Genomic DNA, 14,612 nt, shown 5'->3' with positions numbered 1-14,612 from the left:
ATGTATTGCACAGTACTGCTTACAGAAATCAACAAATTTCATGGCATATATCACCTAATTCTAATTCTGGATACTCACCTATTAACCCTACGCAGTATGTCACAATAATTGATTACCGTTTTGTGGGGAATTGAAGAGGAAGAATCTACAACTTCAAACTGAAACCTTGTTTAGGAGTCTCTGAAATCTGTAGCCCTTTGAACATTTCAATCTCAGCTTCAAAACTAGGATCTGGTTGGTACCTATTGTATTAAAAAAATATAATGATAAGTTAAATGTCCATCCTTATTATGTTTGAACTGCATTTTCCTGTACACAGATGTAGTGTTCTTACCTCAAAATGAGGATACATATTGCCACTAGAGTATAGGCTAGAAGTGTTCCAATGGACATCATATCAACCAATGCTTTCAAGTCAAGAAGGCAAGCTATTATAGCTAAAAGCAGTTTAAAAAAGATCATTAGGGAATAGTTTAGGTTTTATATTTAATTAAATACCCTATATGAAAAATGCTCTTAAAATAAATTAGATTGAATGTTGCCAATGTGCTGAGCTTCTTAAACTCAAAAGTGTTGTGCGAGTGTGGAATAACCTAACAGTTGAAGTGGGAGATGCAGGCTCCTCCGCAGCATTTCAACAAAGTTTGGATAAGTACATAGATAGGAGGGATATAGAGGGCTATGGTTCAGGAGCAGGTCAATGGGACTGGGCAGAATAACAGGTCGCCACAGACTAAATAGGCTGAAGGGCCTGAATCAGTGCTGTAGTGCTCTATGACTCTATGCCACAATATTTAAGAAGCTTAGAATATTTAGCATAACGGAGTTCATGTGTGACTATCTCATTGAACACCTTCGCCTCTCTATATGTCACCTACAAGTCACTACATAAATGAACTGAGATCCTTCCTTGTATGCAATAATAAAATTTCACACAATAGTACAGTCATCAGATTAAACACTCCACTTCCCCATTCGATGACTATCTTGCAACCGCAGGTAAATAATACTCTTTCATGAAGATCATATCCGGCTTTTCTATGATGTAATAACCTCTGCATGTAATAACCAGCATTATTTGCATTGATTCATGTATCAGTAACAGTAGTTTGGTTGAATCCTGGTGGACCAATTAATGGGTGAAAAGATCATGCAACTGCCACAAGGAGGGAAGGGAACAGAATGAGAATTAAGGGCAGCAGGAAATGAATACTCTGAGAAATGATTAGTCGTCTCTACTGGAAATATTATTCCCAATAGCAATAATGTGTAGTGGTTAGCACAGTGGTTTACTGTACAGGTGATCCGGGTTCAATTCTTGCCACTCCCTCTAAGGAGTTTGTACGTTCTCCCTGTGACTGTGTGGGTTTCCTCCAGGTGCTCCGGTTTCTTCCCACAGTCCAAAGACATACCAGTTAGTGGGTTAATTGGTCACTTTAAATTGTTGTCCCATGATTAGGTTAGGGTTAAATCTGGGGCTGCTGGGCAGCACAGCTGGAAGGGCTTATTCTGTGCTGTATCTCAATAAATAAATTAATTAATAATGCTGCAAAAGGTTTTCTTTAATAATGCTGCAGAACTGGAATTATTCCTTCATATATAGAATTGAAATTGATGAAGAGATATTCTGACTGAAAAACTATTGACAGAAGTGGATTACATATTGGTTATTTACAAACAAATTTTTACTTGGAAATAATAAGCAGAATGAGGTTAAATCTAAATTGTCTCTTATCAGAGATGATTCCTGCTATAATTGTGGCAAGGACTGGAGTCTGAAGTTTACTCGGTTTCGCTAAGGCTTTGGAAAACAAACCATTCCTCGCTATTGCAAACAGAATACAGGGTAAAGGGAACATGGAACCCAATAGGCTGTAGGGAAATAAAATAATAATTAAACGGAAAATCAAGGCAAAGACTAAAGTGAGAAGATGATGAGCAGTGCTTGCTGAATTCTGTGTTAGTTAAGTGGGTAATCATACACTCAGTAGCTATTTATTAGGCCACTCAGTGGACGTTTGTGGTCTTCTGCTGCTGTTGAATTGTGCTTTCAAAGCTACTCCTCTGCACACCACTGTTGTAACATGTGGTTATTCGAGTTACTGTTGCCTTCCTGTCAGTTTGAACCAGTTTGGCCATTCTCTGACCTCTCGCATTAACAAAGTGTTTTTGCCCTCAAAGCTGCTGTTCACTGGATGTTTTATTGTTTCTTGCAAGTTTCTCTGTAATTTCTAGAGACCTGTGCATGAAAATTGCAGTGGATCAGCAGTCTTTGGGATGCTGAAACCACTCCATCTGACAGCCACAACTATTCCACGGTCAAAGTCACTTAGGACACATTTCTTCCCCATTCTTCTATTTGGTCTGAACAGCAACTGAACCTCTTGACCATGTCTGCATGTTTTTCTGCATTGAGTTGCTGCCACATGATTGACTGTTTAGATATTGTACTAACAAGCAGGTGTACCTAATAAAGTTACCACTGAGTGTACTAGGTACAACTGGAGTCATTAATGGATTAATGTAGATGTGTGCAGATTATTATTAGACCTATGCATTCGGTGAGTGTTAATATGGATGTCAGCAGGCTAGAGGATATAAGTTGGGACACACACACACACAGCAATGTCAACTAATATAAAAGTGCGATCACTCAAGCCGAGCATGATGTCCTCTTAAGGGTTTTCTATTGGTGGGTCCTCAGGTGGTCGACCCGGAATCCACATAACTATTCTGGGATGTCAGGGTAATTCTGTTAATGGAGAATGCCTGAGGATGATTGGCTTAATGTGGGGAGGTTGATGCATGGGCTGCCACCCCTCAGTCCTTGACAGATCAGGGTCAGGGTGCAGTGCCATGAAGAGCAAGATGACTGGGGACCTTTCTTGACTGCAGTCTTCCTCTGCCTTCACTGCTGATGTGACATATCATTTCTGCCAGCTCTGCTGTTCAGGTCCTAGTTGAATCTCTCTCTTATATGGAACCTCCCCCTTGGCCTTACTGCTGCATGTGACCCTTTCAGGGGCTATGAGTTACTATAGTCACCTTTAAATTCAATGCAGTCTTTATTTTAGTTTTGTTTATTGTAATATTCTGACTGATTGCATCTTCCAGTCATTCACACGCTCATGGATATTGGCCACCGACGGGATCTCAGGAATTCACAAGACGCTCTACCACAAACAGGTGATGATCCTCGGAGATCAACTAATATGTGTAAGCTGCATCTGAGGGTATGTATTCACTCACATATTCAGGACGTATGCAGGTACTGTTTCAAAATCCAGCATTTAAATCTGTTCAACTGGTCAGAACGTGGGGCTGTGCAAAGAAATATATATGAATTCTGTTTATCTGTATTGTTTTTTATCTTTGTCTGTACAAAGATATAATTGTAAACTCACTCATAATCATGATTTGATGATGAAGAAGTCTTTACGTACCATAGGACTATAAGACATAGAAGCAAAGTTAGGCCATTTGGCCTATCAAGTCTTCTCCTCTATTCCATCATGGCTGATTTATTATCTCTCTCAGCACCATTCCCCTGCCTTCTCCCCATAACCTTTGATGACCTGACTAATCAAAAACCTATCAACCTCCGCTTTAAATATACCCAGTGACTAGGCCTCCACAAACTTCTGTGACAATGAATTTCACAGATTCACCACCATCTATCTAAAGAATTTTCTCCTCATGTCTGCTCTAAAAGGATGTTACTGTATTCTGAGAGTCTTAGACTCTCCCATGACAGGAAACCTCCTCCCCATTTCCACTCTATCTTAGCCTTTCTAGATTCGATAGGCTTCAATAAGGGCTCATTCTTCTAAACTCTAGTAAGTACAAGCCCAGAGCCATCAAACATACCTCATATGTTAACTCTTTCATTCCTAGAATCATTCTAGAAAAATTGTATTACAAAATGCTGAGATAAAACTCAGACTCCTTCTCTGCTTCTATATGTATTAAATGTTTCAGCTTGGGCCAGATGGGCCAAAGAGCCTGTTTCTATGCTGTACTTTTCTATGACTCTATTCTATTCTCTAATTATAAAAATGTAGGAGATATTCAACAAATCAGTGTCTGTGGAACAGGAAACAAGCATCAATGTTTCTGATCTGTGATTCTAGTCTTTCTCCTGATACTCCATTGCATCCTGACTATTTTCAGCATCTTTTGTTATTATCTCTGTTTCTTTCCCCACATATGCCTCCCAACCAGCTGAGTATTACATTCATTTTTTTTTGTTTTATTTCAGGCTTTCTCTCTCTGACTGAGAGGAAAAGAAACTTATTTACATAGAGGGATATGAATCTCAAAGGTGGATAAGCAGTCCTTTAAGTATATTCAAGACTTTGTACAGTAGGGACATCAAAGAGCATGGTGTTAGAATGGGAAAATAGACTGAGTAGATTACCCACAACCTGACCAACATGTAGAGCTGGCTCAAGGGAGCATATAGTCTCTCCTATACCTATTTCTTATGTGCTGATGGAGTATTGCAACAAAAATGTTGGACTAGTGGTTAAGGCTTATAATATTGCAGTTTTACAGGAATAAAGTAGGAATAAAATAATGGCAAGGAGGCATACAAGAGCAAGATAGATCAGCTGGTTGAGTGGTGTCACAACAACCTTACCTTCAGCATCAGTAAGACCAAGAAATTGATTGTGGACTTCATGAAGGAGAAGTCAAGGGGAAACACACCAGTCCTCATCAAGGGATCAACTATGTCAACATCTCTGAAGAACTATCATGGGCCCAACATATTGATGTCAACTGCAATTTCATTAGGATTTTGAGGAAACTTGGTATGTCACCAAAGACAATTGCAAATTTCTACATGTGTACATGGAGAGCGTTCTAACTGGTTGCATCACTGTCTGGTATGGAGGGGCCATTGCACAGGATTGGAAAAAGCTGCAGAAGGTTGTAAAATCAGCCAGCTCCATCATGGGCACTGGCCTCCAAACCATTGAGGACCCCTTCAAAAGGTGATGCCTCAAAAAGGCAGCATCCATCATTAAGGACCCTGATCATCCAGGACATGCCATCGTCTCATTGCTGTCATCAAGGAGGAGGTACAGGAGCCTGAAGACACTCACTCAACATTTCAGGAGCAGCTTCTTCTCTTCTGCCATCAAATTTCTGTATAGACAATGAACCCATGTACACTACATCTCACAATTATTTTTCTTTATTTTTTTCTCTTTTGCAGTTATTTAATTTAATTTTTATTTGTAGTACTGTGCCAGAAGTCTTAAGCACATACTTATAGCTAAGGTGCCTAAGACTTTAGCACAATACTGTATTTGTCAATGTGGAGCAGGCTGTGAGTTTGTAAATCTGGCAGCAGCTAAGGATGTTGGGAATGGCGAGGATGAAGCATCACAAGAAGGGTGTGGGGCAGGTGGCAGAGAAGGAGGGCCAAGGACAGGGTGTGGTGCGGGTGCAGACACACCCCAACTCCCGAGACACCAGGCAAGGTAATTTGATTCCAAACAATTGGTTTATTGATCATTGCAGAAGGCCTCTCTGGTGCTTCCCACTCCTTCCCTTGTTCCCAGCCATGATTCCCCACTCCCTGCCCCCCTTCCCACTCTCAGTCCACAAAACAGACCCATATCAGAATCAGGTTTATTATCACTTACATGTTTTTTGTGGCAGCAGTACAGTGTGATACATAAAATTACTTCAGTACTATTCAAAATCCTTAGGCACCCTAGCTATATACTGTATATGTGCCTAAGACTTTTGCTCAGTTCTGTACTTCTCCATTGTTATAAATAATGAGCAGTCCTGGTATAGTTGGAAGACAGAAGCCTTCTTGCCCCTTAAATGTAAGTTGAAATTGTCAGTTCTATTTGACTGGGGGTGGGGGGAATTAGATTTTCTTCACACCTTACCTGGTGGAAAGGGCACACAGTGAGCCCATAGCCACAAAATATTTGGCAGCACCCCATTCAATATACAGGTACCCCGACTTTACAAAAGTTCACTTTATGCCACTTCACTTTTATGAAAGACCTACTTTAGTACTTGTTTACACTAACTGAAAGAAATCCGAAGAGGATTTTCGCTTTTATGAGAAAAGGCGAGAAGTGAAAATAGTGTTCAGCGTTTGTTTTGCTCTCAGCAAAACAAACACTCAGCATCAAGCTGCCACAGCTTTGAACTGCGTGTGATTTTCACTACAATTGACAGTGCTGCAATGATTGTAGAAAAGTATGACTTTAATTTTGAAAAGGCACGTAGGTTTAGGGCAGGTTTGCAGGACGCTTTGAGTGCTTACGAAGAACTGTATTATAGAAAAATGCGTGAACCTTCCAGTGTGCTCACTGTCTTCCCGATTCTGGTAAGTGAAACTACACAGTATATACATTATTTCTGCTTTATGTAGGCTGTGTATTTATTATATCATACTTTTACTATACATTAGTGTTATTTGGTATGATTTGGTAGGTTATTTCTTGGGTTTGGGAATGCTCAAAAGTTTTTCCCATATAAATTAATGGTAATTGCTTCTTTGCATTACACCATTTCGGCTTACAAGCGGTTTCATAGGAACGCTCTACCTTCGGATAGCAGGAGAAACCTGTACTGGTACGTCTTCGGGAGTGGACTCTTGGTATCAAGGAGGTAATAAGGCATACTAAGGCTCAGTGCAGGAGAAACCCCAAAGTAGGCCAAGAAGCAAATGAGGAGAGATGACATAATCCCAACTGGGATGGACTTCTGAGGATTTGTCACTTCCTCACCTGGGAAGATAACCACAAAGAGAATCAAGGTGAAATATGACAGAATAAAAATAGCTTAAAATCTCCTCAGGTTCTGTTGAAGTTCTTTCATTTATAAGTTCTTTCATAGTAAAATCAAACGTCGATAGGCTACTTTGTGATCCAAAGTGTAACCGAGCAGAAAGGCGGATCAAGAGACTGAGATGAGAAATAATGTGTTCACTGTAATTTTAACATAATCATTCTATTTTCCTTGCTAACAAAAGAGTTACAGAAAATTGAAATAGAAAGTGTTGCAGCAATAATAACTTGCCTTTATATAGCACATTATAGAGCAAAAGCTCCCAGGACCACCTTCAAGCAAAATTTAACATCATGGGAAACAGGTACGGATGACCAAATGTTTGGTCAAAGAGCTTTCGGAAGGTTTAATGCATTTTAGAGAAGGAACTTGATACTTTTTGGGTGTTGGCACCTTGAAATCTTGGATCTAATGGCAGAAATATTGAAACTAAAATGATTGGTTGTTTGTCAGTCTTTGTTTTTTTTTTCAATAGTTTTTCAGAAATTTTATTGTATTTCTTTATTTTCCTGTAAATGTCTGCAAGAAAATTAATCTCAAGATAGTATATGGTGATATAGGAGTACTTAGATAATAATTTAGTTTGAAATTTAAACTGAACTTAAGGTTCTCTTGTGAATGCTGTTTATCTTACGCTGTTGCGAGTTTTTCATTGCTGCAAATTTTCTCCCATGTGTAACTGTGTGGTAGAGTCCATGTGGAGTTGATGGGAAAGAGAGAACAATTTGAAAAAACAGGATTACTGAAGGATTAGTGTAAATGAGTGCTTAGTGTCCGTGAAGACTCAGTGGGCCTAAGGCCCTGTTCTCAAGCTAGTTGACTCTATGACCAGAATAGTTTTAGTAAAGACTAGACAATGTGGTGATCCTTGAGAGAAGGGTAGTGCAGACTGATATGACCAGAATGAACATTAAATTTTCCTGAATGCTATTGGTATCACTTTGCTTTGGAAATTGAAGAAGAAAACCTCAGTTTATTAAAGAAGAACGACGCGTAGCAAGACAAATATAGCTTGTCCTCGTTTAATGAAGGACACTTTTGATGGCATAATTTCTGGTTGATCTGCCACCCTTGTGTCTCTTGTTGTCACTCTGGAGATGTGCAGTCCTTTTGTCCGCCGTCTCTTCATCTCTTCTGCTGTTTGTTCTTTGTCACTGATCCTGGAGATGTGCATTTCTCAGCTCCTTTGTCTCTTCCTCTCTCCTCCTCCTGTGCCTGTTGTTGTCATTTTGGAGACGTGCATGCCTCACCTCCTCTGTCTCTTCTTCTCTCATCTTTTTAAACCTGACTCTTTGATCCTGGAGTCATGCGACCCTAGCCTCATCCAATTCTTGCTCTCTCCCTCTCCTTGCCGCTTCCTGATGACGTTTGGCGTCATCTCTTGACCATAACATCCCCCTTTTCTTTCCACGCAGCAGGATTAGGCTGACCGTATCTTTTTTTACCCTAATGCTGGGTAGAAGATACGAAGTAGTAACACCTAAGCCTCCAGGATGCTGATTATTCTTGATGATGTGGTTGGCGCTCTCCTAAATGGACGTGATATAGTCACCACTGTCCTTTAACTGCAGCAAAGGGTTTGATGGGTGTCTTGAAGTACGTCTTTACAATAAGATTTAATTATCTCTTATTGTTGGGTGGCAGTTAGATCTGTCCCAATCCTGCACATGCTGATGGTGATCAGCAGTATGTGACCGCTCGAAATAGAGCTGCCCTGCCCTTTTTCTCTGGTTGGTGTTGCTGTTGTGAGCGTCGTGAGTCGCTTCTGAGGCTGGCCGTGGGCATGCGTTGTGGTGTCGTGTTGCGGTTTCCATCATGACTGACATCGGCTCTCAGGTGAAAGCTGATTTTGGCAAGGGAGCAATTGTATACAAATAAATAACCCTGAACTTTGCCTGCATTCTGTAACCCAGTGATTTAGCCAAAAATAGTGCTGCTGTAATGCACTGTTTGCGCTAATTGGAGGTCACGAACAGACAAACAGAGCACAAGAGCTTTAGTAGTATATAGATTTCTGAAAGGAATCTACATATAAACAGCAAACTAATACTCATGGAGTGTTTTCTTAGCATGACTCTGCAGAGAAGTCTCACTTAAAATACAAAAAAAGTCTCAAATCTTCATTGATTCTCATGCACTGGCTTTAACCTTTGTAACACACTTTTCACCATGAGAATCTTACCTGTGGTCGCAATGCAATCAAACCCCACAAACGCATAGAAGCAGATGGCAACGCCAGTTGGAGTACCTCTGAACCCATAGGACATAAACCCTCCTGTTCCATAATCACTTGTTATGTTCGTACCTGAAGACATGCATGTGAGCACTCAATGCAAATTATAAAGTATGTTTCGATGAGGTATTTCCCTTCTCTGCCATGACTCTTGCTGTGGGGCAGTCTCACCACTTCAAGAGGCCTTCTAATCCAGTGATCGACTGAAACTCTTCAACGTGAATAGGAAATGTTGGAAACGTTTAGGAAAGGTTTCGAGAGATACGGGTGAAACATAGACATATGAGAATAGCTTTGGTCAGTATGAATGAGCTGGCTGAAGGGCCTCTTTCTGTGCTATTTGGCTATGTGGTGCCCTGAGCTTGAGGATGATTTTCATTATTCTCTTACCTGGTTCAGAGATGACTGATTAGACCAGTGTGCAACTTGGAAATTATGCAGACTGTGAGGTAGGAGGTACCTGAATATATGGGTGGGTGGGTAGTTTGAAAGACAGTACACTCCTTTCAACATATACACTATGCTCCTTTGTGCTCACAACGCATCGACTAGAATTTTTCAGCACCATTCCAAAATTCTCCTTCCTCACTCTCCTGCAGTCATAGCCAGGGATTTCTAGGAGCCAAAAGGGGTGATGCATCTTTTTCAAAGAATCTTCGAGAACTACCTAGAATATTTTCCTCTCTCGACTGGTAATCTCTTCCTGTGACAAAGTTGGAATTGTACGTATACTTTTTGGCCTTAGGTGTCATAGGATGAGTGGCCTTATCCCAGGTTTGAAGCCTTGACTTCAAACACCATTTTTCTTCGTTGATATTAAGGCACTGAGGGTTGGAATCTTTTTTCTCCCTCTCTGGCAATTGTTTAGAATTGAGATCAACTTTAATTCTTAGCACTTGGACAGAGATCAGTGAACCTCCAGCCTGGAAACTATGTGGTTTAGTTATGCCCAAGGTTCACAAAGAAGGGCCACTTGTGTAAAAACAACAATAATGTGAAATGGTCTTGCAAGTTCAAGGGAACAAATGGAAATAAGATGGTTCGCAAGAGCACAATCAAATAATTTTTTTTTCAAGAAACTATTTACTGAATGTCAGTAAGATCATGAACTGATTATTGACCTCAGGAGAGATAAACCCGAGGTTCCTGAGCCAGTCCTTGGGATCAGAGTGGAGAGGGTCAGTAATATAAAATCCCTCGGTATTATCATTTCAGAGAATCTGTCCTGGGTCCAGCACGTAAGTGCAATTATGAGGAAAGTACTGCAGCTTCTCTACTTTCTTAAGAGTTGGTGAAGATTTGGCATGACATCTAAAACTTTGACAAACTTCTATAGATGTACACTGAATAGTGTATTGACTGTCTGCATCATGGCTGGTATGGAAACTCCAATGCCCTTGAACAGAAAATCCTACAGAAAGTAGTGGATACGGCCCAGGCCATCATGAGTAAAGCCCTCCCTACCTTTGAGCACGTCTACATGAAGCATTGTCACGGGAAAACATCTTCCATCATCAGGGAACCCCCCAATTCCCTGATCATGCTCTCTTCTCACTGCTGCTGTCAGGAGGAATGTACAGGAGCCTGACTCACACCACCAGGTTCAGGAACAGTTAATACTCCTCAACCATCAGACATTTGAACCAATAAGGATAGCTTCACTTAATTGCGATTGCCTCATCACTGAAATGCTCCTACAACCTATCGATTCACATTCAAAGACTCCTCATTTTCTTGACATTTATTGCTTATTTGTTTATTTATTGTTTATTTCTTTTTGTACTTGTACAGTTTGCTGTCTTTTGCACACTGACTGTATGTCCAGTTGGTACGGTCTTTCGTTGATTCTATTATGGCTATTGGATTTACTGAGTATGCCTGCAAGAAAATGAATCTCAGGGTTGTATATGGTGACATTTACTTTGACCTTTGAACTTTTCAGCTTTGACTGAAAGCTGTAAGCCGCATCCTAAAGGACAAATAAGGGAACAAGAAATGCTGGGAGTGAATTCCAAAGCTTAGAACCTTGCCAGAAGACATCCTGGCTACAGTTAAGACCATAACACCGTAAGTCATTTGAGCAGAATTAGACCATGTGGCCCATTAAGTCTACTCTGCTATGCCATCATGGGTGATTTATTATCTCTCTCAACCCCATTCTACCTTTTCCTCGTCGAAGTTGACATCTTTACTAATCAACAACCTCAAGTGACCACTATGCGCATTTAACTTTTTTTCCCAGATCAGTGATTAGCTTTATTTTGCACATGTACATCAAAACATACAGTTAAGTGTGTTGTTTGTGTCCAGGACCAATCTAGTTTGAGGATGGGTTGGAGCAGCCCACAAGAGTTGCCATGTGTCTGCCACCAAAATAGCATTCCCACAACTCACTAACCCTAAGCCATGCACCTTTGCAACATGGGAGGAAACCAGAGCACCCAGAAGAGGCCTGTGCAGTCGCAGGGAGAACGCACAAGCTCCTTGCAGACAGCAACAGGAATTGAACCCTAATCGTTGGTGTTGTAAAACACCGCACCCACTGCTATGCTACTGTGCCACACGTTTGGAACACCAGGCGAAGAGTAGAACTGAAACAAAGGAGTCAGTGGAATTTAGAATCGTTATTAAAAGGGGCTGGAAAAATCAAGTTCTTTATTAAAGTATTTTTAAAATAATGGTAAAGATATAAAGGTACTTTTAGTGGATGTGGTAAAATGCTACTATCATGTTACCCAATATGACAATACTTTTCTAGTTTGCAAATTAAGAAATCCACATGATGTACATTTGATCAATCCCTTGAATGTCCTAGTCAGCACATACCATGTTTCAGCAGTCAGGTTCTTCAGCAGCTCAGCAGTAATGTTCCAGGTTTTAATGTTACCTTTAATGCAACCTCCAATAATAACAAATACGTTGATAGTCAAACAAGGACGTTGATAGTTGTAAAGATTTTGTTTACTATCATTGATTCTTTGGCCCCAAATGACAGGAGACCTACAGAACAGCAGGAAGAATATATCGGTGATCTGGACATGTTCACTTTGATAGGTAAAGTCAATCCATGTGGATTTAAAATCCACATTTGCTCAACTTTTTGAGAAAAAGAAAGGGAGACAGGTGAAATGTTTTCAGAGATTGTTGTTAAAATTTGTAACATTCTATTCAGAACAGTAGTGTAAGCCAATATTCTAATTAATTGCAAGGTACTGTTGGGAATTATTTGAGGATTTAAAATTTTCAGCTTACTTGAACAAGCAAAAGAGGAAAGATTGACACTAGCCATATCTATACTTTTATAGATCCAGCACAGGCCTCCTTCCATAGCATAGGTTTCTATGATATGAAGATAAACTGGTAAACAATTTGAGAGCATAACATAAGATATTTGAATCATTAGATCTGTGCTACGATTTATTCTCCATAACAGCCTCTTCTCATCTAACATCGCATCTTGTCAACGCAGCTTTCTGCACATTTCTCTTCCAAGCTAGCTTTGGATGCATCTGTTCTCCTCAGCCACTCCATCTGGTAGCAAGCTCTATTTTCCCTAAGTACGAAATGGGGTCGACTTGCCTTAGAATAGATGACACAGTTACTTTAAACCTTGCACTAGCTACTTTTCTCTAACTAGAGTACTAGTTTAAATAGACTATAAAACCATAAGACATAGGAGCAATATTAGGCCATTTGGCCCATTGAGTCTGCTCTGCCATACCATCATGGCTAATTCAATTTCCCTCTCAGCCCCATTCTCCTCCTTTTCCCCTGTAGCCTTTAACACCTTTTCTAGTTAACAGCCTGTCAACTTGCACTTTAAATACACCCAATGACTAGGCTTCAGCAGCTATCTGTGCTAATGGATTTCGCAGATTCACCTCCTTCTGCCTAAAGAATTTCATCCACATCTCTCTTTTATCCTGAAGCTATGCCCACTGTTCCTACACTCTTCCAATATTAGAAACATCCTCTCTACATTCACTCTATCTACACCTTTCAACAGTTAGTAATTTTCGATGAGATATCCCCACCCCCCACATTCTTCTTAACTCCTCTGAGTACAGGCTGGAGTTTAGGACTGAGCTACGATAGAAAAATAAAATCTTATAAGGCAGATTGTAAATAATTCGAGCTCTTTGCATTGGAAAACTACAGATGCTCAGACACTGCATGTATTGAAGAATGATATTGACAGATTTTGGGCAGTAGGATAAGGGTGGTTGATATCAAAAATGGACTGAAGATGGGTTATGATCCTAGGGGATGGTGAAGGAGGGCCAAGAGAACATACAAAGTAATCCTTCTTCCATCTGTACTTTTCTACATTTTTTAAAGATTATTTAATAATGGCTTGAAAGTGATGTTAAAAGGTTGGAATATTTAGAGGTCTTTTTTACATCAAGAATGCAGGAACAATTATAATACAAAATCTGGAGATAATGGAAATCTTAAAGTGCTTTAGATAGAGCAAACTTAATGATACCTGTTGTGTATGTGATATTTCAGTAATATTTTTGAATAATCATGTATATATATTTGATTAAGTATTCTTGTTCCTTTAAGCAATTCATTACAGGTTATACAGTATGTATAAGTGTGGTGAACTACATATACCTGTCTGGACACACCCCCTGCTGACTGCTGCTGTGGCTCCTCCCACAGACCCCGGTATAAAGGCGATTGAGGTCTGAGCCCGGCCTCTCAGTCTCCAGGATGTAGTATGGTGGTCAACCACTGCTTGTTCCTTCTTCCAGTCAATAAAAGCTGATATTTCGCCTTTACGTCTCAGAGAGAGTTATTGATGGTGCATCAATAAGTACATGAATTGCATCACGTTACCATGTGAAACGTGCCCCTTGCTTAAAGTAAGCTCGAAGTTAGATCCGCTTTTCAGACTCCTGTGTCTCCGTTTGAATTAGTTTAATGTTTCAAAGTTACAAAGAAAAACAAGTTAAACTGAAATGTAACAGAGTTAATAAAAACTAGGTCAAAAAAGGACAGTAGTAACCAAGGATAAGTTGTAAATTGCCATGAAAGTGCTGCCATCTTAAAATAAGAGGTCCATTAAACTTCAGCGGGTGATTAGCATGATAAAGTAAACTCACTAAACTTTGAATCAACGATGAACAAGCATTCCTAAACGAACTAACCTTTCACATGTGCCTGTGACAAATGGAAAGAAAATGTGAGCGCCAAAGACCATGAAGAATATTTAATGACTGATTTTTCACTGCAGATAAACAAAATCAATAGAAGATGTTCAAAGATTCAGCCATCAAATTGTTGTCAGTTTGAACAACAAGTCACTTGAAGACTCCAGGAGAGGTTAAATGTTGTTCCTTGTTTAATCAGTGTGCTGGCGGTTTAAACCAGAGGATATTCGTGATGCCTGCGAAACATATTTATTCCTGACAAAGCAACTACATTTTGTAATTCAAATCCAAGAACTCCAATCTAATGCCCAAAGTTGGAGATGTGAAAGACAAATTAATCATGCATAATGAATGATATATTTTTAAGGTTATATTTATACTGCTAACCTAATTAATTAGACTAA

The 14,612-nt window shown here is 39.9% G+C and overlaps 1 pseudogene; it reads right to left on the bottom strand.

Annotated features, from left to right (window-relative positions):
* Positions 1-145: 145 nt before the first annotated feature.
* The window catches only part of LOC132405263 (cationic amino acid transporter 2-like), a 34,728-nt pseudogene continuing 20,261 nt past the window's right edge, over positions 146-14,612 (bottom strand).

This window comes from Hypanus sabinus, chromosome 15 (assembly GCF_030144855.1).
Source record: "Hypanus sabinus isolate sHypSab1 chromosome 15, sHypSab1.hap1, whole genome shotgun sequence".
Taxonomy (NCBI): Eukaryota; Metazoa; Chordata; class Chondrichthyes; order Myliobatiformes; family Dasyatidae; genus Hypanus; species Hypanus sabinus.
Note: the sequence above shows the minus strand (reverse complement) of the source record. Positions and strands in the feature narration are given on the sequence as shown.